We start from the raw sequence: 24,802 nt of genomic DNA, 5'->3' as shown, positions 1-24,802 counted from the left end.
ACATAAGCAACACACTTTGGGTATCATTGTCTCCCATCACCCCCATATGGGACCGTCTAGTTGCAGGAAAACAAGCTCAGGGCTCCCACTGATTCTGCATTATGGTGAGTTGTATAATTATTTCATTATATATTACAATGTAATAATGATAGAAATAAAGTACACAACAAATGTTAATGCACTTGAATCATCCCGAAACCATCCCGCCCCTTCCCCTCCCGGTCCTGGAAAAATTGTCTTTCATTGCACCGGTCCCTGGTGCCAAAAAGGCTGGAGACCGCTGCTAAAGGACACAGGAAGTGAAGGACTCCAGATAATGGACGCCACCTAGTGGGAACATGAGAATTTCGGGGACAATAAAATAGATGACAGCATTTCAGAACTCGGAGATGGCTTAAAAGAATTATTAGGAGTTTTATTAATTTTTTCAGTAAACATTCACTGTGGACACGCTATGTGCCAGATGCACTGATGAGAACTTAGGCATTATTTAGTAAGTATTTTCAGTTGAGTCCACAAACCCAGATGTCCAAGAATTCTAACATTATTATTTTTCTGTGATGTAATTACCATCTATGGTAAACCTCCGTTTCATTCGGTGGTGAAAAAAATCTCAGTCACTTTAGTCCCCCTTTTCCCCTGGGCCTGGTTAGGTCTGAGTTCTGAGGTTGAGTTGTGGCAAGGTATAGGTACAAGGGAGGGTTCCTGTAGCCCTCTGCATTGCTGTCTTTACACAGTCTTCAGCGAAGATGTTTTTGGTTCTGTCTGCCCTTTGAACATTGGCTCCCACAGGTCACTGCTAAATTAGCCCTTGTTTCTAAGTACAGGGGTTTTTTTGAGTCTGCCTCCCATTCACATATTTCTGTTACCTTCTCAGACATTCTGCTATTCCTATATAGCTGTGTACTACCCTATGTGCTCAAACACACTGACCATCCCTTTTTATGCTGGAGTTTGGTACTTCCCTTGGCTTCATCTAGAAACTGGGTAACAGGTCCCTTTGACCTCATATTCTCCAGATCTATCTCAGGCTTCTTTTGCCCCATTTTCTAGAGGCACAAAAGAACTTGTTATGTTTAAATAGCCCTGTGTGGGTAGATCACAAGCTGTGTATTGGACAGAAAAGGTAGATGAGGAAAATAAGGTAAGGTGAGGACAGACAGCAAAAAATTTTGTGTGTTGTGCTAAAGGATTTCATATGTATGTGTTGCAATTAGAAGGTGATTGCAATTATTCAGGTAAGGAATACAATGATACTGACTTGGGCATGGAGAAGAATTATAAATTTAAGAGACAAATGGATAGTAGAACTATTAATAACTGTCCTTGGAAACCCCAACCTCCCAAGCTCAAATAGCACCTCTGTTCAAATTAAGCAAAAGCAGTTCCTACAGGAAGAGGCACTCCATGGGTACATATCTTGGGGAGTAGAGTGTGGTCTGGATTTTGTCCCATCCCTTGGCTGGGTGCCTTTGCGCAGTGAACAATCTGCCCAACCAAATGTGGTGACCCTAAATGTAGAAATGGAGAGTGGGAGGAATGATTAAGTTAGTGCCCTTAAAAGCATGTCTGGAAATAGATTTCTATTCACTAGTTTCTTTCCCTCAGGCATTTGAGAGAATAACTATGTAGGGTGATAAGTTGCAGTCTGATGTGCCATGTGAGTTTCCTATCTCATTTTTTTTTCTTTTTTCTTTTTTTGAGGCAGAGTCTCACTCTGTTGCCCAGGCTAGAGTGAGTGCCGTGGCATCAGCCTAGCTCACAGCAACCTCAAACTCTCAGGCTCAAAGCAATCCTCCTGCCTCAGTCTCCTGAGTAGCTGGGACTACAGGCATGTGCCACCATGCCTGGATAATTTTTTCTATATATATTGTTAGTTGTCCATGTAATATCTTTCTATTTTTAGTAGAGACGGGGTCTCGCTCTTGCTCAGGCTGGTCTCGAACTCCTGAGCTCAAACGATCCATCAGCCTCAGTTTTTAACCTCATTAGAATTACGATATAGTCAGCAAAGATTAAAGGCTTTGAAAAGAAAGTACATATCCTAGATAATTCTCAAGAGAAAAAATATTTCATAATTAAAATTTCTAAGAAGGTTTTCTTGGAAAAGTCTAAAACACTGTCACAGCAAAGAGCCTAAAGAGACATGACTAGTAAATGTAATGTATACTGGATGGAAACCTTGAACAGGAAAAAGATATTAAGTAAAAAAAAATAAATAAAGAAAGAAATCTGAAAAAAATAGACTTTTAGTTAATAATAATGTATTAATATTGGCTCATTAATTATAACAAGTGTACCATCCTAATGTAAGATGTTTATGATAGGGGAAACTGGTTGCTGGGTATTTGGGAACTATCTATATATTGTCTCAAATTTTCTGTAAATCTAAAACTTTGAAAAAAATAAAATCTATTTTTTAAAAAGGAAATAAATGGAAGATAAATAAATATGAAAAAAAGAAAGGACAGTTTCCTTGGTTTAGAGTAATCAGTTTACCCCTGGAACGTTAAACAGATGAATTCGCTCTGTTAGGCATTATGGGGCATTTGGGCGTGCAGCCTAGCCGGAGAGATATGCTGTACACATATGCGTGCACGGATCACAAATTTGTAGTGTATATTAAATGCCAAATGAGTGAAGCCTAGTGAAGAATTTTGGAATTTAAAAGAGCAAGAAATATTTTTTTGTGGCAAGGAGGAGGGTTGGTTGGTGGAAGGGGAGGAGATTAGCAACACTTTCACACAAAAGGTGAAAATTCAACTGGATTTGAAAAAAGAGTGGGGCTTAGATGTCTTTAGTTTATAATTGTCTTAATATAAAATAAGTACCAATTGTATGAAAAGCACTGTAATATGGACTGATTGCTGATTTTATTACTTAGATCACAATAAGTAGACATTTGAATTCGAAGAAGCCCAGTCAAAAATAATTCTCATATTTTGCTCAATCTGGTGTTTTTTTCTTAATCCCCCTCTTACTGAAATGTATTTTTCCTGAATATGAGGTGAAGTTAAGTATTTAATAGCCTTCTGGTATGTCTAGCTGTGGGAGGGACGTCTCAGGCCTAGAAGGGATGGAGAGTACTTTTCTGGCTGATTATTGTGAACAGGGCTCTGGGATCCATCCCCTTTGCCAATGGTGCCAGGCTTGTCTAGCATTGTCAGAGGAACTCCCTTCCCATGAAGGAACAGAATGGTCCCACCTGGCCTACCTTGTGTTGAGAGGTTAGGGGCTGGGAAACACCAGGTCTGGGTTGCCTTCTTCTGTTGGGGGGTGGCGAGTACCATGTCTGTTCCTTATGTCATTTTTCCAGTCCTGAGATTCTAAACTAGTTCCTCTTACTACCTTTTGGATTTTGACTTTAGTTGTATCTCATGTTATTTCAAGGATGGTACTTATAATTACCAGGGAGGAGAAAGGAGAAAGGAGTCTATGCTGTTTTGTCTAGACAAGAATTTTCTTTTGGTATCTTTTAAAAAGCAAAGGATTTTCATTTTTATGGAATTTAAATTATCAGTTTTTAAAAAAATCTTTTTGGTTTGTCCTTTTTCAGTCTTATGTAGGGAATCTTTGCCTAAATTAATACTACAAAGATTTCCTCTTACATTTTCTTCTATAAGTTTGATAGTTTTAGGTCTTGTGTTTAGGCTTATGATACATTTCACAATAATTTTTATATATGCTGTGAAGTAATCATCAAGATTCATTTTTTGGATATAGATATTTACTTGTACAAGCACCAAAATTTATCCTTTCCAATTGAATTGCTTTCATAACTTTGTCAAAAGTCAATTGTCCATATATGCACAACAGAATATTTCATATTTCTAAGGCTAAGAAAGGAAAGTTAAGATGGCATTCATCATTTCTATGAGCTCTACCAAAATTTACAAGATGCCTTAAAGAATACTAATGATTTCTGCATCCTTCCAATGGCTCATGGAGAAAATGATTAGTATTACAGATTATTGGAAAGAGCACATTTATGTACATGATAGAATTATATTAAGCAATATCTGAAGGCATGTGAACAAATGTCTCAAGGATATAACCTCTACATTGTTTCTTGACCAATGCCATAAAGTATATGAGATTTTCAGTGTCCAAACAGGTGCTAAGCACAAATCCTGAGGAAATATAGATCATAATCTTACTGGCATGCCCCATAACAAATGTCTGAGGGTTCAAAACATTTCTGGGACTCAGGGATTTGCTAAGTCTTCCAATAGCTTGAACTGTAAGGTCCAGACAGTCAATAAACCATCATGAAAAAAATAAATGATAACAGGTATCTAGAAAATTATTAGTTTTGGGGCCTGTTGAGAGCTTGTAGGCTTTCTTTGGAGCATCAGACATCTGAGAATAGTGTCTGATGGAAAAATAGTGGAGAGAATTTCTGGTACAAGATTTTATTGCTCAGTAGGGCAGTCTAGAAGGATGCTTATAATGTACATTATATAATATATACATGTTAAATATTGTTATAAAATTAGATTACACTCTATGCATTTATAGCCTCTTCTTCATTTGATTTATCATGAGCATTTTGCCCATGTCAATATATTTTTAAAAATATCGTTTAAAAGTCAGTGTAATAGTTCATTATGTGCCATAAAATATTTGTAATTCCATTTTTACTATGTTTGCATTTTTACCTTTCTGAATAACATAGAACACAGAAATAGAAGAATTATACAAAATCTAAAATCTAGAAAAAGATTTATGTGCAAAAAGTTGAATTATTTCTCTGGTATATATTCTTAAAGGGAGATTTTGTGACAGGGTTGAATAAGAACACTTTTTTGAGCCTTGGTATATATTTCTGAACTGTTTTCCAGAAAGATTATACAACTTTTTTGTTGTTGTTGTTGACAGACTAATTTGACTGCTCTTTCAGGGAAAAAAATTAGTCAGGCATCATGGTGCCTGTAGTCCTAGCTACTCGGGAGTTTGAGGCAGGAGGATCCCTTCAACCTAGGAAGTTGAGGTTGCAGTGAGCTATGACAACACCACTGCATTCTACCTGGGGCGTCAGAGCGAGACTCTGTCTCAAAAATGATAATAATAACAATAAATAATTATATAGTTCCTGTGTGATAGAAAACATGTTAAGTATCTCACAACAATCCAATGAGAAAGGTAACTGTTCCTTTGTAGCTGGAGATAAACAATGATTTGGTAAAGACTTATTATATCCTTAAAGAAAAGTTTGAGAAATACAGGGTACAGAATAGTTCAATAAAGTAGACTTAACATAGTAAAAAGGGTACTGATAAATATAAAAATATCAGCTTTAAAAACAGTTTCTAGTAGCTTGCTACTGAGCACTCTTCTATGAGATATTTCTTTTTAAATCAACAATATAAATGAAGATTTAGGAAATCTGTTTAGAAACTTCGATGATCAAGAAAAGTGATATTTAGGAACTAATCATTCGGTTAAATTTGGAAGCACCAGAACACTGTAGTTGAATTCACGGGATTTGGAGTCAGATTGGATTTTAAAAACCAGCTTCACCACTTGTTGGCTCTGTAACTTTGGCCAAGTTACCTAACTTCTCTCAATCTCCTTATTCTTTTAGTTATGTCCGTCCTTCCTTCCTTCTTTTCTTTCTTTCTTTATTCTTCTTTCCTTCTTTCTTTCTTTCTCTCTCTTTCCTTCCTTCCTTCCTTCTTTCCTTCTCTCTCTCTTTCTTTCTTTCGACAGGGTCTTGCTCTGTCACCCAGGCTGGAATGCAGTGGCGCAATCATAGCTCAGTGCAGCCTTGAACTCCTGGGTTCAAGTGATCTTCTCGCAGCCTCCCAAGTAGCTGGGACTACAGGTATGCACCATCAAGCCTGGCTAATTTTTTTTTATTTCTTGTAGAGATGGGGTCTTCCTATGTTGCCTAGGCTGGTCCCTAACTCCTGGCCTCAAGCAATGCTCTGACCTCAGCCTTCCAAAATGCTAGAATTACAGGCATGAGCTACTGCACCCAGCCAGCACCTGTTCTTTTTCTTATCTATTTATATGCAAATTGGACACAGCTACATTTTTTCTTGAAGCGTTTTTTCTTTCTTCATACACAGTTATGTATATAATTCCATCATGACAAGATTGTTACTTACCTACACTAAGAAAATGAACTTCAGTTGAAAGATTTATGCTTTCCCTGGTGGGGCGAGGGAGTGGGGAGTGGAGGAAGCTGGAAACAAATAGTTACCTTTCTCATTGGATTGTTGTGAAATACTTAACGTGTTTTCTAGCACACAGGAGCTATATAATTATTTATTATTACTATCATTTTTGAGACAGAGTCTTGCTCTGTTGCCCCAGGTAGAGTTCAGTGATTTTGTCATAGCTCACTGCAACCCCAAATTCCTAGGTTGAAGGGATCCTCCTCTCTCAGCCTCCCAAGTAGCTTGGACTACAGGCACCATTGATATCTGGCTAATTTTTCTATTTTTTAGTAGAGATGGTGTCTCACTCTTACTCAGGATGGGATCATTAGCCTAAAGGTATCTTGGCAAACTGAAAACATGAGTCAATTAATAAAATCAAATATGCTAGGAATAAAGATAAATTTACATACCTGGCTCTAAAAACATGATTGATTTAGTTATATGTAAGGTCAGTAGTATGATGTGTTTGTAAGAAATACCCAACTGAATATGACCTGCGGCTGCATTAGTAGAAGTATAGTGTTTGGAATAAGGGAGATGATAGTACTGTCCTACTCTGTGCTGATCAAAATATGCCTGAAGCATCGTGTTCATCTCTGGGTACAAGATTTTAAGGACATGAGGGTCTGGGCTTGAGATTAAAGTCTATTTTTTAAAAAATCATTTGTTTATATCATTGAAATTTTTCTTTCCTGATAACGTTATTTTGAGGAGAGATTGAATAAAGTAGGTATATTTCATGAAAAAAAGGGAAATTTGAAAGGATAGGATAGCCATCCATAAGTATTTTAAAAGATATTACATGAATAAATTAATTAAAATTCCTTTTGATACAAATAAGAGAAATTAGGAAATATGGAGAACTTCACAAGCTCCAAGGAGGGTCAGAACACCCAGGCATCAGTGAGGTGTCCCCGGGTGTCTCACTCAGCAGCAGAGCTCCAGGCACCTTTCCCTGGGTGCTGCCTCTGACGTACCTCAGTGCCAGCATCCCACGTCTCTCCCCAATTCCCCAGAGAGAGAACTTGATTATCCAACGTGTTCCAGGTCCACTCTTAAGTAAGCAGGATGGCAGATGGTGAAGTGGGCTTCAAATTTGGGGTCTAGGGGTCAAAGCTAAGAATGGATATTCATCACATCTTGATGGCGAGGACTGCCTCCTTGTACTTCTTTTCCTGCCTTCTCTGAGAAGATTTTTAAAGAAACTTTATTGACATTCTCATCCATTTCTTTCAGTATATTGCCCTAAATCCATTATATGATGGTTGCTGTTGATCCTACTAAAGACTGAGCAGAAGGAAATGTCCTTTATCGAGAGCTTGCTTTTCTTCTGAAATTAATGATTAATGTGATGCACATTAAAAAAGTAGAAGACTGTGTCTAAAAATCTTGTGGAACAGACAGCTGCTAGATAATCAATTTGTTTTAGATCTGGGCCTATAGAAGCAGTCCTTTTTTACACTAATATTTCAGGGAGGTATAGAATATATGGCATTTTATTTATTTAAGAGATGAGCTTTGGCAAATTACTGTTTACAGTGTAACCTAGCTCTGCTAATTCATTTTTATGGAAATATGAAATACACATTTAATGACAAAGCTATATCAATATTTATAAATATTTAATATTTTAATCAATATCAATGGCTTTTAATAGTTTTTAAAATGTTACCTTTTTTTCTGAATCAGTGAATTTTTAAAAATCATAGATACTGAAAAGTTGTAACTCAAGGGCTGGCAAACTTTTTCTGTAAAGATCACATGGTGAGTATTTTCAGCTTTGCAGGCCATAGAGTCTCTTTTTTAACACTCAATTCAGCCACCGTAATGGAGAAGCAGCCATAGACAATATAGAAATGAATGAACATCACTGTGCTCCAGTGAAACTTTGTTTACAAAACCAGGTGGGAGATTGGATTTGACCCAAGGACCATAATTTATCTATCTCTGTTGTAACTAATTATATGTTTGTATTTGTTTTGGGCTGCCAGGAAGCATAGACTCAACTTTGTAGTCTACCTTCAGTATGGACCACACAGCCTACATCCTGTGTACCACTATAGTCATGTTATCTTTCCTTTATGCCCATGCCCTCAACCAGTTTTTAAAAATTCTGGCTCGGTGCAGTGGCTCACTTTGGGATGCTGAGGCGGGTTCGAGACCATCCTGTGCAACGCAGCAAGACCCTGTCTCTACAAAAAGTAAAAAAAAAAAAAAATTAGTCAAGTGCTGTGGTGCATGCCCCTAGTCCCAGCTACTTGGGAGGCTGATGCAGAAGGATTGTTCGAGGCTATAGTCAACAAAATTGTGCAACTGCACTTCAGCCTGGGTGACACAGTGAGGCTCCATATCTTAAAAAAAAAATTCTATTATATCGTTTGTGTCTCAAACCATCAAGTGAATTCATTTTTGAGCTAAAATTAATATAATTAATTCAAATTAAATTAAAAATATTTAATGGGGAACCAAATTTTGCATCATTCTAGGTATAATTCTTAGTTCATAAGTATAAATATTCCTAGTAAGTACCAAATTGTCTGTATTTTACTTGGTAAGTGGCTTTTTTTAACCCTTTCTAGCTAATATTCAAAGTTCCAAAGTTCTTTGAAACTTTGTACTTTGAAACAATTGGGCCGATCATTATTCATCTTTATCCTGGATATTGAGGAAATTGTATCTTTTCCTATTTATTACATGATAGGGTATACTTATAGAACTTAAAATTAAGAAAACACTAAGATATTAATAAAAATTAAAATTCAGACCCTCATAAATCCAGTTGTTCTAATAGTTCTTTACTTGAGAGTCTTCGAATGTCAACCCACATGCCAAGTGGCCCTAAGGATTAGATGTGTTTAAGGAATTTAAGCTGCTTTTCTAGTTGAAATTAATGTTCTACAAGCCAGTCATTCATATACAACCTTCACAATTTTTGGTATGTTACATGCAACTGTACTATTAATTGTTTTTTGAATTAAACAATTTTTTAAAATTTAACCAAATGCATATAAAAAGAAAACTATCCCCAATGTAAATGAAAAATCAGTATCACTTGTCATAGACAATATGGTTAAAATATTAATATATAATGTGTATTTGACCTAACTTTATCTATTTGCCAGCAGTAGTAAGTGCAAGTATTTTTGAAAACACTGGTTTAAATGATTCCTATTCCCAGCTCCCGTGTCAAAAACTATCCTAATCAAGCAATCAATCAATCAGTCTGAAACTAGGGTCTCCCTCTCCACAGTTTTGTACCTACCCCTGCCCAGATCAACATCCTTATTAACTTTCTGGGCTCAGAGTCTAACAGAACCAGGCTCATCCCTCATGTTCTGCTTCCTTAAATTACTAGGTCCAAATCTGTCCCATAGGCTTCACATCCTTCTTGGCAATGTCACATCTACTTCCACCCAGGTCAAAAACCCAGGGAAAGAGCTTCATATAGCAAACCAATTCATTTAATTTTTTAAGAGACAAATGACAGTTGCAGAATTGATTATCTTTACTTTAATGTGTCCAGTTTTAAAAATAAGACCTTTTTTCCCTTGATTAACTCAAGTCAATTACTTAGAGAGACACTTAATTTCTGGAAAGGATTTTAGACTTTTATCATTAATATACACAAAGCTATTTAGAAAGAGTTTTAAGGAGTAAAAGATGGTCTTACTCTTTATTTTCACATTATGTAGAGCTCATGAAATTTCAAAAATATGGACATTATCTAAGATTATGTAAAAGTTAAGACTTATTCTCATACCTTTAAATGTCATTTTTAATGATGCATAATTGGGCTTAAATAGACCAAAATATTGTTTTTATTATGGATGTGTTGACTTGGTTTTCTATTACCCTTAAAAGTTGAGATAATTACCAAAAATATTGAAAAAATTAAATTTAAGCATTGTCAAAACAACAAATACCCCTGAATCTTTAGCCTCTGCTTGGCAGAGAGGACTTTATGGAAATGACACAAAAATCTGACCTACTTAGTCTGATACAGAAGTTGTCCTTCTAAATTTGAGATCTGTCCAGTTGGCAATGCGACATTGACAGGCTTAATCCCGCCACTAACTACCATTTCCACAACTAAAAAGGATTATGGAGGTTATACTGTCCATCTGTCGTCCTTTTCAATGAGTCAATTATTAATATTTTAGGTTTAATTTAAAGGTTGATGGCCATTCCCCCCAAGCTAGTGGCAATGCTGCTTCATACACTTTTTCGAGGTACATCTCTATCCTCATAATCAGGATCTACTAAACCCTTTGAGGATCTGCCTTACCTCCACCTTCACCCAGCAGGGAACAGAAAAGCTGTCCAGGCGGCATATGTGTATCCTAAGTTTACTGGTTTTTTTGTTTTGTTTTGTTTTGTTTTTTTGAGACAGAGTCTCACTTTGTTGCCCAGGCTAGAGTGAGTGCCGTGGCGTCAGCCTAGCTCACAGCAACCTCAAACTCCTGGGCTCAAGCGATCCTCCTGCCTCAGCCTCCCGAGTAGCTGGGACTACAGGCATGCGCCACTATGCCCGGCTAATTTTTCTATATATATATTTTTAGTTGTCCATATAATTTCTTTCTATTTTTAGTAGAGACGGGGTCTCACTCTTGCTCAGGCTGGTCTCGAACTCCTGACCTTGAGCGATCCACCCGCCTCGGCCTCCCAGAGTGCTAGGATTACAGGCGTGAGCCACCGCGCCCGGCCCTAAGTTTACTGGTTTGAATCCCATTTCTTGATACTGGTTTCATTATAATAATTCCTACTTAGTGACTTTTCTCTTTGTACAAGGTATTGAATAAACAATACCTATAATTCTAATAACAATCCAGCACAATGGGAAGTTACACTCATTCTTCTGATGGAGAAACTGAGACCAAAAAGTGGAGTATCAAAGCAACACTGCTTCAAGTTGAGCTCCAGTTGGTGTCATCCTTAACATTTCTGTTTTACTCCACAACTTTCCTTTTTTCCTCCATACTTTTCAAATTTGGAACTTACTTGATTGCCCACATCAGAGTATTTTTCTCTATTCTCTACTCCCCAGGACTTTCTAGAATATTGGACTTGGCTTGCCCTTCTAAACTATGATTTTAAGGTGTTCTCTTTACAGGATTCTGTGTCCTGGCCTGGATTTATGAATCAAGGGTACCTATCTCAACTCCTTGATCTCCTAGAGAACATCTTTGCCAGGCCCCTTCCTCTTGATTAAACTTTTAGCTGTGGCCTCTTCTACCACTTTGTGCATCAAGGTAGAGACTATTAACTACCAGCACATGCGCTATATCCATCTCAAATTTGTCTGTTTATTGAACCCAATGTTGTTAATTTTTTTTAGCATTGTGATCATATTTAAAATTGAGTGATTTCCAAAGCCAGACAAAAGGTAACATATTGTATGATTCCATTTTAACAAAATATCCAGAATAGGTAAATCTATAGAAATAGAAAGCAGACTTGTGGTTTCCAGGGTGGTTACCAGAGGGGGGCATAGGAGGTAACTGCTTAATACAGGGTTTTATTTTGGAGTGATGGAAATGTGTTAGAATTAGAAAGAAGTGGTGGTTGCACAACACTGTGAATGCATTAATACTAAATACTACTGAATTGTTCACTTTAAAATGATTAATTTTATCCTATGTGAATTTCACCTGAATAAATGAGTGAATGGAATGATTCTACCTTCTACCTTTCTTGGAAAACTGCTTTCTCATTCTCACCGTAAAACCACCAGCGAGAGCTTAGTGGCTACTACTTCCTTAGATGAGAAGATGTACTTTAAGGTACCACCACTACTAGCACTTATATTGTTTACTTGACTCTGAGACTAGGAGTCAGGGCCAAGTTTCAGGGCCCAAACTGCTGACTGTACTTTAGCAGAGAACTGTTTCTGCGTATGTTCCATCAAAAGTGGGAAAATAAATGATTCAGTGAGAGGTCCACACATTTCAGGAAAAAAAGGGGGTCAGTGGAGAAGGAAGGTAACACATTTTCTTTCTGGACAAAAAGATAATTCTTTTATTTTAATATGCACATAAAGTATGTCAGTATTGAATCAAGGTCAAAAGGAAGCTTCCCTCCTTTACACACCCCTGTGGGCATTTGTACAGGCGATCCCTAACTCAGAGTGACATTTTAATAACCAAATCTAACAACAGTGAATAGGAGGAGGCAGAGCAGGAGAGAAAAGGAACCAAGTGAAATAGAGACCTATGATGACAAACAACAAAAGCATCAAATGAATAGTATCTGTTCTCCCCTATCACCCCCATAGAGTCTGTATGGTGGCAAGAAGATAATTACTGGTTCCCTCCTGTAAGAAACATCATGGAATAATGTCTGAAATCAGTTGCAAATAATCAGTATGGATGATTATACTCCCCTAATTGTTTCTTCACCTGAAAGCCTCTGTAGTAAAGAAGTTAACTTTGCCCCAAAAGAGGTCTGGCCTTTGACCTTGGCTTCTGGGAGGTAATCTCTAATGTCAGGCCTGATAGGAGATTCTTTGGGCACTGGTTCACCAAGGGCAATGAATCTATCAATCCTGCCTGTGTAATAGAGCTCCAATAAAATCTCTGAACAGTGAGGCATGAGTGAATTTCCCTGGTTGGCAACATTTCATGTGTACTGTTGCACATCAATGCTGGGAAAGTAATGCATCCTGAATCTCTGGGGAGAAGACAATTGATATTCCATGTTAGATGCTTCCGTGGACTCCATCCTATGTGTTTTGTCCCTTGGCTGATTTTAAACTGTATTTTTTTCAACAGTAAACCATAATCATGAGTATAGTAGATTTCAGAGAGTTCTGTGAGTCCTTCTAGAGATGTGATACCCCACCCCTGGGCTGTGGATCAGTACCAGTTTGTAGCCTGTTAGGAACCGGGCTGCACAGCAGGAGGTGATCAAGCATCACCGCCTGAGCTCTGTCTCCTGCCAGATCAGCGGCAGCATTAGATTCTCGTAGGAGCATGAACCCTACTGTAAACTGCGCATGGGAGGGATATAGGTTGTGTCCTCTTTATGAGAAACTAATGCCTGATGATCTGAGGTGGAGCTGAGGTGGTAACGCTAGCACTGGGGAGCAGCTGCAAACACAGATTGTCATTAGCAGAGAGGTTTGACTGCACAATAAATGTAATGCACTTGAATCATCCTGAAACAATACCCCCAGCCCCAGTCCTTGGAAAAATTGTCTTCCATGAAACCAGTTCTTGGTGCCAAAAAGGTTGGGGACTGCTGTTCTAGAGAATTATTGAATCTGAGAATGGTTTGGGGATCCCCACAAACTTGGTGTCAGAAGTGAGGGAAGTCTTATGTGGACTGTGTGTACCCTTTACTTTTGCAGCTGGCTAAACTGCTTGCAAAGCTGCACTCCTAATTTTTTTAAACATACATACACATGTGCATGTGTATATACATACACATATGGTATCTTGCTTGATTACTTTATGAGAATAAAATTGGTGGGGACAGGAAAAAATTTCATCTACTTTACTGCTTCCATATTGTTTTACATCTTTGTAAGTATGTATTACTTTCATAATAAAAATATTTAAAAATTTTAAGAGTCTCATCTTTTTAGCATTACCCCTTTATAAAGCAAGACATACTGTGGAAGAGGAAGATGATTTACAAAGATAACAGAAATACTGAATTTGGAAACCAATCATAGAAATACATAATTAAGGTGAAATGCACTATACATTATAATTTATTTTAATCCTTGGCAATATTTTTGAAAAGTACATTGAATTGAGCAAATAATGTGTCTGATTTTGAATAGCAATTAGGTTATTTAAACTGTAATTAGAATTTTAAAAGAAATCATCAAAATTTCTCTAAATATGTATGCTGAGTCATAATATTGCTTTTTGGAAACCACATCCAAGAACTATTTAAATAAAGCATTGGGAATTTTCATTAGTTTATTTCTATGCATAAATTGGACAAAATAGAGGTCTTTAGTCTGAGTAAAAACCTTCTCTGAATGCCAATTTTGGAGCTAAAATAAAATAAATACTTGGAAATAGAGTTTAAGAAGCATAGAGAACACATAAAATAAAATAAAATAGCACTTGTTGATTTCTCCCTCTCTTCTTCCCTCTGTATCTCATGAGCTAGGGTAAGGTGGGGCTTCATTCTTAGGCCAAAAGTATAACTGTTTTATGATGTCAAAGACAAAACTGTTTCAGAGACGAAATTAGCAAAGATTGTTTACTCATAAACAGGTCACGGGAACTCATCTGTCATCACTTTTCGACAGGAATTCTAAGGTGGCAGAAAGGAGAATATATTTTCTAGAGTAAAAAGAAGAAACACAGACAGTCTCTGATTGGGAGGCATTCTATTAAGGTGAGACTTTTGGAAGTGGAGACAACTTTCTATTTGGTCTTCAGGCATTCCTTTGTTGGTTTCAAGGGGGCAAATGAGCAGTCTGGGACCACTACAAAAATGGAAGCAGTGTTCAGCGTTAAGGGTGTGGGTTTTCTGTAGCTGACTGATTCCTAGAACAAGTGGTTGTAAATGAGATGCCTATTTTGAGTGCAAACTACCATAATGGTCCTTATGGGGTAGAGGCAGAAATGGCTACTGTGGCAGATAGTTTCTCAATGAAGACGGGGTTGGACATCTATCAACTACTAGTCTAGAATGAGTCACTGGCCTCTTTCTCCCTTTCTACATTTTCTCCTGCCACACCTTCCCTTATTCACTCTACATTGAGCAGTTTGATCTTCCTTCTGGTCCTTAAACTCACACTGTCAGTTCCTGCCTTGGAGCCTCTGGTCTCATTCTTTTTTCTGCCTGAAGTGTTCTTCTCCCAGATCCTCACGTGGCTGAATCTTCCTTTTACTCATGCCTTAAAGACACCTTGCCGATTCACCGTTTAAACCAACCGTTGGAAGGAAGGGAAGAGGAAGAGGAAAATTATATTCAAATTTACTTGCATATGCATAGAAACACTCTGGAAGTATGCCTGAGAATCCAACAATAGCACTTACTTCTGGGAAGGTACAGTGGGAACAAACCGAGAACACACATGGAGGTTAGCATAAGAGGGGGAGTTTTACTGTACATCTCTTTAGACATTCTGATTTTAGAATCATGTAAATGAATTACCTATTCAAAATATTTTTAAAAACTGCAAATGCATTAACATAAATAGCGGCCACTTAGCCAGCCACCATCATTATACCTTATGTGTGTGTATATGCGTGCGTGTGCGTGTGTGTGTGTGTGTGTGTGTTCTCTTTTTTGTCTGCAAAGAACTTTATTCTACCTCAATAGAGAGTTAATAATTTGTCTGCATATAGAAATCTAAACTGAAAATAATTTTAGCGTGGAATTTTGAATATTTTTTTTTTTTTTTTTTTTTTTTTTTGAGACAGAGTCTCACTCTGTTGCCCAGGCTAGAGTGAGTGCCGTGGCGTCAGCCTAGCTCACAGCAACCTCAAACTCCTGAGCTCAAGCGATCCTCCTGTCTCAGCCTCCCGAGTAGCTGGGACTACAGGCATGCGCCACCATGCCCGGCTAATTTTTTCTATATATATTTTTTTTAGCTGTCCATATAATTTCTTTCTATTTTTGGTAGAGATGGGGTCTCGCTCTTGCTCAGGCTGGTCTCGAACTCCTGAGCTCAAACGATCCGCCCACCTCGGCCTCCCAGAGTGCTAGGATTACAGGCGTGAGCCACCGCGCCCGGCCTATTTTTCTTAACTGTATTTTATTTTACTTTATTCTTGTGACAGAGTCTCACTGTCACCTGGACTGTAGTGGTGTGGCATCAGCTTAGCTCACAGCAATCTCAAACTCCTAGGCTCAAGGGATCTTCTTGCCTCAGCCTCCCTAGCAGCTGGGACTACAGGTGCACATGACCACGCCTGGCTAATTTTTTCTATTTTTAGTAGAGATGGGATCTCATTTTTGCTCAGGCTGGTCTTGAACTCCTGACCTTGAGCAATTCTCCTGCCTCGGCCTCCCAGAGTGCTAGGATTACAGGCCTGAGCCACCGCCTGGCCTCTTCATTGTTTTTTAGCACCCAATGTTCCCAGTGAGAAATTGAATGCTCTTTTGTTTTGTCTTTTCTTTTCTTTCTTTCTTTCTTTCTTTCTTTCTTTCTTTGGTAGGTGATCTGTCTTTTTCCCCCCTCCCCTTTATGAGAGATTTTTTTAGGACCATCTCTTTATCCCTAGAATTTTTTTCCAATGTTTTTTATTGTGGTAAAATTCACATAATGCAAAAGTTACCATCTTAACTATTTTAAGTATACTGTTCAGTGGAATTAAGGAATTTATGCTGTTGTACAACCATCACCACTATTTATCTTCAGTACTATTTTTGTTTTGCAAAACTGAAACTCTATGACGTTAAACAAGTATTTTCTTCCCCTAGTCCTTGGCAGCCATCATTCTCTTTCTGTGTCTAAGAATTTGATTATTCTAGGTATCGCAAATAAGTGGAATCTTACAGCATTTTATACATTGTGCTTTGATAGCACTTTTCAGCATTTCCTCATGTATTCATTTGATTATTGTTGGTTTCATTTGTTGTGTTTTTTTTCTTTTCTTTTTTTTTTTTTTTTTAACTTTTTGTAGAGACAGGGTCCCACTATATTGCCCAGGCAGGTCTCAAACTGCTGTCCTCAAGCCATCCTCCTGCCATGACCTCCCAAAGTGCTGGAATTATAGGCCATCATTCCCAGCCTTGTTCATTGTGTCTTAGGTTCCATGAGAGCAGAGACTTTGCTTTCCTGCTCCTCCCTGTATCTGAGAGGAATACTTGGAACAGAGCACAAGGTGAGTCAATAGATGTTAAGCAGTACTCAACATGGCAGTTCCTCCTGCAGGAGGAATCTCCTACACCACCTTCCCGGAAGACACATGGGCCTCTCAGACATTAACACGACTGCCTGGGGTGTGAGGTGGACTTGGTGTTTTGCTGTCTATGTAAGATTTAAAACAGAATAACCAAAATAAGCCTCCATTTAGCATAATTAGGGTCAAACCACCACTACAAGACAGCTTGGGGAAATTCTTACAATGAGAAATCTTTAAGTGGAGTTTGTTAGTTGGCAAAGTATTGGTCTTTGTCTTCTATATTGTCTTGAAGCGGAAGAGTATTCTAAAGTTATCAGATAAATACCAGTATATTCTTGTCTTAGTAGAACTTTGGCTATGACCTTGTTAGAATGCCAATCTTCCATTCTTTTTGAGGTATATTTAGGCTACATGGAGGGTCAGTAGCATTTTCTTATTTTAGGCTTAGTGAGCCATATGATTTCTGCTACTCCTCTCTGCTCTTGTACAAAGCAGCCTTAGATAATTGACAAGATATATAGGAATGAGCATGGCTGTGTTCCAATCATATTTTATTTATGGATTCTGAAATATGAATTTTATATAATTTTTATGTCATGAATATTATTCTTCTTTTGATTTTTTTCTAACAGTTTAATAAAGATCATTCATTCTTAGACTACAATCTATACAAAAAGAGGCAGTGGGCCAGATTTGATCCGTGGGCAGGAGTATGCCCACTCTTGGACTAGACTGTTACCACCTTAAAGGAAGGCTTACTTGGGAAATGTAACACAATTCCCAGATGGTGCAGGGCACACAGAAGGCAATATACAGGTGCTTACATTTCATTGAGTGTAGAATGTTTTTGAAGTCAACAAGAAGAAAAGAACTTTATTCCTTTATAAAGGATGTTTGAGAAGGAATATCAACAATTTAAACCATTTTGACCTACAGCCTTTATTAAAAGATGCAAAAAGATGAAGAAGAAAATAAGAATATGGAGGAATGAAGTAGCTGTAACCTCAGATGTACTTCTGGAAACTCACTGTAACAATAAGCACTATATATATAAATGCAATGATAAACTAAACATGCCATAAATAGGTATTTTTAAAAATTTTTATAGATTTAGGGAGTATGAGTGCAGTTTTGTTACATGGATATATTGCATAGTTGTGAAGCCTGGGCTTTTAGTATACCCATCACTCAAATAGTGTACATTGTTCCCAACTGGTAATTTTTCATCCTTCACCCTCTTCCCACCCTCCCACCTACTGGAATCTCCAGTGTCTGTTACTCCACTCAGTATGTTCATGTGTACCCATTGTTTTGCTCCCACTTATAAATGAGAATATGTGGTATTTGATTTTCTGTTCCTGAGCTACTTCACTTAGGAAAATGGCATCCAGTTTTATTCAAATTGCTACAAAAGACATGATTTCATTTTTTTATGGCTGAATAGCAGTCCATGGTATATATACACCATATTATTTTTATCCAATCTTTGGTTGATGTACATTTAGTTTGATTCCATATCTTTGCTATTGTGATTAGTGCTGCAATGAACATCCAAGTGCAGGTATCTTTTTGATATAATGATTTCTTTTCCTTTAGGTAAATACCTAGTAGTTGGATTGCTAGATCAAATAGTAGATGTATTTTTGGTTCTTTGAGAAAGCTCTATACTGTTTTCAACAGAGGTTATACTAATTTGCATTCCCACCAACAGTGTATAAGGACTCCCTTGTCTCCACATCCTCGCCAAAATCTGTTGTTGACTTTTTAATAATGGCCATTCTGACAGGAGAAAGATGACATCTCATCATGTTTTTAATTTGCATTTCTCTGATGATTAGTGATGCTGAGCATTTTTTCATATGTTTCTTGGCCATTTGTATGTCTTCTTTTGAAAAATGTTCAGGCCGGGCGCGGTGGCTCACGCCTGTAATCCTAGCACTCTGGGAGGCCGAGGTGGGCGGATCATTTGAGCTCAGGAGTTCGAGACCAGCCTGAGCAAGAGCGAGACCCCATCTCTACTAAAAATAGAAAGAAATTATATGGACAGCTAAAAATATATATAGAAAAAATTAGCCGGGCATGGTGGTGCATGCCTGTAGTCCCAGCTACTCGGGAGGCTGAGACAGGAGGATCGCTTGAGCCCAGGAGTTTGAGGTTGCTGTGAGCTAGGCTGACGCCACGGCACTCACTCTAGCCTGGGCAACAGAGTGAGACTCTGTCTCAAAAAAAAAAAAGAAAAATGTTCATGCTCTTTGCCCACTTTTTAAAGGGGTTATTTGTTTTCTCTTGTTGAATTGTTTGACACTAGTGGGTATTAACTTTATCTTCACTCTTAAAAGAAATTATTCTAGAACTAAAGTTAGATACTAGCTGAAAAGCCTACATTTAGCAAAGTAGAATAAGCTGTTGGCTTTCTTACTGGAAAGGAAAAATATCATGTCATATTGGTTGCACAAAGAGTTCATCTACCTACATATATTCTTCTACTGGGTCTCAGTATTGCCCTTGGTATTCCTTACCTTTAACCACTCAATTTAAAGATTAAACTGAAGCATTCAATAAAAGTTTTTGTGTATAGGCAACAAAAGTTTAAAGATAAGACAGCTGAGACACAGAATAGCGAAGAAACTTGGCTAAAATCACACAGCTATCACATGCAGAGCATGATTCAGACCTAGGCAGTATGATCTCAGGGCCTGCTCTTTTAACCACTATGCTATTACACCTTCTAATTTTCATGCTTATAATACTTTTTCTGTCCTAGGGAAACTATTCTCTTTGTAAAGAAAGAGAGTTTAAAAATATTTTACCCACTTCAGTAAGTAAACTATAATACATAAACTTTCATGTCTTAAACACAGGCCATAACAGTACCATCAGCTTGGCAAAGTGAGTCCTACCAAAGACTTACTCAGGGAAACCACCTGAATTCTACATAAACCCCAAAATAGCCTTTCTGGAGGAGGTTTAGAAATATATATTTATACACACACATATATACATTTTGTAAGAACACAGGATAAAAATTCATTTTCTATAGATATGTTCACTTTGCCAGGTTTCACTACATATGCAAACTCTAATTAAATAAATAAAATTTCAAGTTGGTGCTTGTGAAATGCCTCTTGCATGAAAATGTCTCCATCCAGTACAAAACACTAAGCAAAAGTTCATGTTATTTTAAAACATTAATTCTAGAATATACTGCAGGTGCCATTGTCTCTTTTGGAGGATGAATGCTGATCAAATGATACATGCTAAATGCATTTAGAATTTAAATTCTGAAAAGGGAGGGAAGATGGCGGAATGGCGGTGATTGCTTGGATCTGCGCTCCGGCGACGAACCGTGGATCCGGACCTGCCACAACGCTAGAGGACCGCTCCCACACAGGAACAGCAGTGTGAATCCACGGAGAATCAGCGTGGGACAGACAGAGCAAGTGAGGTCTGAGGTGAACAGAAATTGAGATCGCGGAACTCTGCGGAAGGCGCGGAACAGACAGTAGCCAGCGGAGCGCAGGCGGCTGCGCCCGCCCCCAGGTGGGGCGGGGGCAGTCTTTAGGAAAAGCGGCTTGCGCTCCTCACTGACCTCCACCCCCAATTGCTTGGAGACCCCCTCGCAAGCCAGAGCAAAATCTCCGAGTGAGACGTAGGGCATTGCAGACAGGAGGCTTTTTCGGGAGAATAGCTTGGAACCTGGGAAGTCTCGGCTGAGACAGTCCTTAGCGAGAAGGGACGGACCTGTGCCAGGGGGGAGGGGCACGATCAATCCCCGATCAGCGAATTGCGCTGTACCTCTGCGCTACTTTTGTCGGTGGTTCTTCAGCCGGTGGCCCCCGGCAGCTTTGCCCGCCAAACCCCCTGGCAGCGGCGGTCCCTGGTCTCTGCCTGCCGGGGAGCCGGTCCCCCTCCGACCCCGGAGCGCTGCGGGCGCCATCTTGAAAGCAAAGTCGGAACCGCTCGGGAGCCATAAGGTGCCCAGCAGCTCTCTCTCCCCGGCGCCCCCCGCTGGTCTCTGGGCCCGCGCCATCTCCGCCGGCGGCACTCGGCGTGAAGGGGCGGAGCCGCGCTAAGACTTAAAATAAACACTGAGTTGCCGCTCCGGAACCAACGGAGCCGGCGTGAAGGGGCGGAGCCGCGCTAAGACTTAAAATAAACACTGAGTTGCCGCTCCGGAACCAACGGAGCCGGCGTGAAGGGGCGGAGCCGCGCTAAGACTTAAAATAAACACTGAGTTGCCGCTCCGGAACCAACGGAGCCGGCGTGAAGGGGCGGAGCTGCGCTAAGACTTAAAATAAACACTGAGTTGCCGCTCCGGAACCAACGGAGCCGGCGTGAAGGGGCGGAGCTGCGCTAAGACTTAAAATAAACACTGAGTTGCCGCTCCGGAACCAACGGAGCCGGCGTGAAGGGGCGGAGCTGCGCTAAGACTTAAAATAAACACTGAGTTGCCGCTCCGGAACCAACGGAGCCGGCGTGAAGGGGCGGAGCTGCGCTAAGACTTAAAATAAACACTGAGTTGCCGCTCCGGAACCAATGGAGCGGGCGTGAAGGGGCGGAGCTGCGCTAAGGCGCAAAAACACGATCATTGAGCCGCTGAATTGTATACTTCAGAATTGTGTATCCCTTCGTTTAGTGATGCGTTGTGATGTTGTGTAGCTCTGTTTTTGTTCTTTTGTGTTTGTGTTTTCGCTGTTTCTGGGTTAGGTCTCTTTGTGTTATTTGTTAGTTTAGTTTTTGTTTTTGTCTTTTTTTTTTTTATTTTTTTTTTATTTTTTTTATTTTTTTTATTTTTTATTTTTTATTTTTTTTATTTTTATTTTTATTTTTTTTTTCTTTTTTCCTCTTCTCTTCCCCTTTTCTTTTCTCTTTCCTTTTCTTCTCCTTCTGTTCTTTCTTTTCACTTCTTTTTTTTTTTTCTTTTCTTTTCTTTTCTTTTCTTTTCTTTTTTCTTTTTCCTTATTTCTTCTCTCTTTTTGCCTTCTAACTGGGAACCCACGCTGAGCTTGGGAACGGGCCAGGCCCCCGGCTCTGGTACATACCGGAACCTGAGTAGTCACTCCCAACGCCGGCGATCTACGGGCGCGCAATAGCCATCTTGGGGCCCACAGCCAAGTCACTGCGGAGCAATAGGGTGCCAAGAGGCTCCCTGGACGGCCCCCTCCCCAGGTCCACAGACCTTATATAGGGTCCCCACCCACGTCTAAACATTGACTACTTCTCCAGAAGCGAGAGTGTGGAGCCTGGTCCCTGGGGACATTGGGCCAAGGCAGACTTTTGCCTGTGGGAGTTGCGGCAAATGGGGCGCTGAGCGAGCGAGGGCACCATCCACTCCCCACAACTAGTATTTTTCCTGCAGATAGAGACAGAAACCACCCCTATAGAGGAAGAACCAAAGGGAAACAAACAAACAAAGAGAATTTTGGCCCACTACTAGTGTGGACCCTGCCAGCCCTCTGAAAGACTACAACACAGTGTCCTAACTCACCAAAGCAGTCTTGGATCACTCCAATCCTCTAGGATTGGACCCATCAGAAGCAGTCCCCCAACTGAAATAGAAAAATTTCTAATCAATTCACAACAGTCTTCCCCTCTTGCCAAAGGAAGCAATATACCTAGACTACTCCACAGCCTAAGAATAGAGCACAGAGAGTGCTGTTAACCAGACTAAATCTATAAGTAAAGATCCAACGATTAATCTAGATGGGAAGGGCCCAGCGAAAAAACACAGGAAGCACAAAGAATCAAACAGAAAGCTCACCCCCAAAGAGAAATACCGGCTCTCAACCATTTGACACAAACCAGACTCAAAACACCAACATGTCACAGGAAGAATTCCAATTATGGATCATAAACAAGCTAAATAATATACAAGAATCAATGGACAGACAACACAAGGAAAATGCAAAAAAAATTCAGGATTTGGAGGAAAAATTCACTAAAGAAATTGAAATATTGAAGAAAAACCAAACTGAACTCCTAGAAATGAAGAATTCACTCAGAGAGCTACAAAACACTGTGGAAAGTCTCAAAAGCAGGGTAGATCAAACAGAGGAAAGAATTTCAGAAATTGAAGATAACTCCTTTCAACTAAATAAGTCAGTCACAGAGATAGATCAAAAAAGTAAGAGAAATGATCTGAGTCTTCAAGAAATGTGGGATTATGTGAAGAAACCTAACTTGAGAGTTATTGGCATCCCTGAGGGTGAAGAAGACAATAAGCAAGGGTTGGACAAGCTATTTGAAGACATAATCGAGGAAAATTTTCCAGGCCTTGCCAATACTCTAGACATACAGATTCAAGAAGCTCAAAGGACCCCTGGGAGATTCATAGCAAATAGGAAAACACCACGCCACGTAGTCATCAGGCTGACCAAAATATCCACTAAAGAGTCCCTTCTCCGAGCTGTAAGGAGAAAGAAACAGGTAACTTACAAAGGAAAACCCATCAGAATTACGCCAGATTTCTCAGCTGAAACCTTACAAGCAAGAAGAGCTTGGGGCCCCATTTTCACGCTTCTGAAACAGAATAATGCCCAGCCTAGAATCTTGTACCCAGCTAAGCTAAGTTTTCTATATGAAGGAGAAATCAAGACATTCTCAGATAAACAAAGGTTGAGGGAATTCACCAAGACAAGACCAGCCCTGCAAGAAGTACTCAAAAGAGAGTTACACACGGACCAGCACAAGAAAGATCCACGAATGTAAAACTACTCAAGAGCTAAAGATCAAATTCCAGATACCACAATGGCTCAGGAGAGAAAACATTGCAATGAAGTTCTACCCAACAAGCTGAACAAAAAACCGTCTCACTTATCAGTTTTCTCAATAAATGTGAATGGCTTGAATTCCCCGCTCAAGAGACATAGACTGTCCCAATGGATAAAAAAGCACAAGCCAAGTGTCTGCTGTCTCCAAGAAACCCACCTAACGAGCAAAGATGCATTTAGACTGAAAGTAAAAGGATGGAAATCGGTATTTCAAGCTAACGGTAACGAAAAGAAAGCTGGTGTGGCAATCTTAATTTCCAATAACTTAGCTTTCAAACCAACAAAAATAATAAAAGACAAAAATGGCTACTACATACTGGTCAAGGGCACAATTCAACAAGAAGCCATGACTATACTCAATATATATGCACCCAACCTAGGTGCACCTAGATTTATAAAGCAAACCCTACTAGATCTGAACCAGATGATAGATAATAATACTGTAATAGCTGGAGACTTTAACACCCCACTGACAGTACAGGACAGATCCTCTAAACAGAAAATAAACAAAGACATAATGGACCTAAATAGAATGCTAGAACAAATGGGCATGGCTGACATCTATAGGACATTCTACCCAAAGTCCACAGAATATACATTCTTCTCATCAGCTCACAGGACATTCTCTAAGATTGACCATGTCCTAGGACATAAATCATGTCTTCAAAAATTCAAAAAAATAGAAATTATACCATGCATCTTCTCAGATCACAGCGGAATAAAAGTAACAATGATCACAAACAGAAACCCTCACTCTTACTCAAAGTCATGGAAGCTAAATAACCTTCTCCTGAATAATTATTCTATAAAAGAAGAAATCAAGATGGAAATCAAAAATTTCTTCGAATTAAATGACAATGGAGATACAACTTATCAAAATCTATGGGATGCAGCTAAAGCAGTCCTGAGAGGAAAATTCATATCCATAAATGCCTATATCAAAAAGACAGAAAACATGCAAATAGACAACCTAACGAATAGACTCAAAGAGCTGGAGAAAGAAGAACAGAACGATCCCAAACCCAGCAGAAGGCGAGAAATTACTAAGATCAAA

The sequence above is a fragment of the Eulemur rufifrons genome, chromosome 7, assembly GCF_041146395.1.
Source record: "Eulemur rufifrons isolate Redbay chromosome 7, OSU_ERuf_1, whole genome shotgun sequence".
NCBI lineage: Eukaryota > Metazoa > Chordata > Mammalia > Primates > Lemuridae > Eulemur > Eulemur rufifrons.
This window is presented reverse-complemented; position numbering follows the sequence as displayed.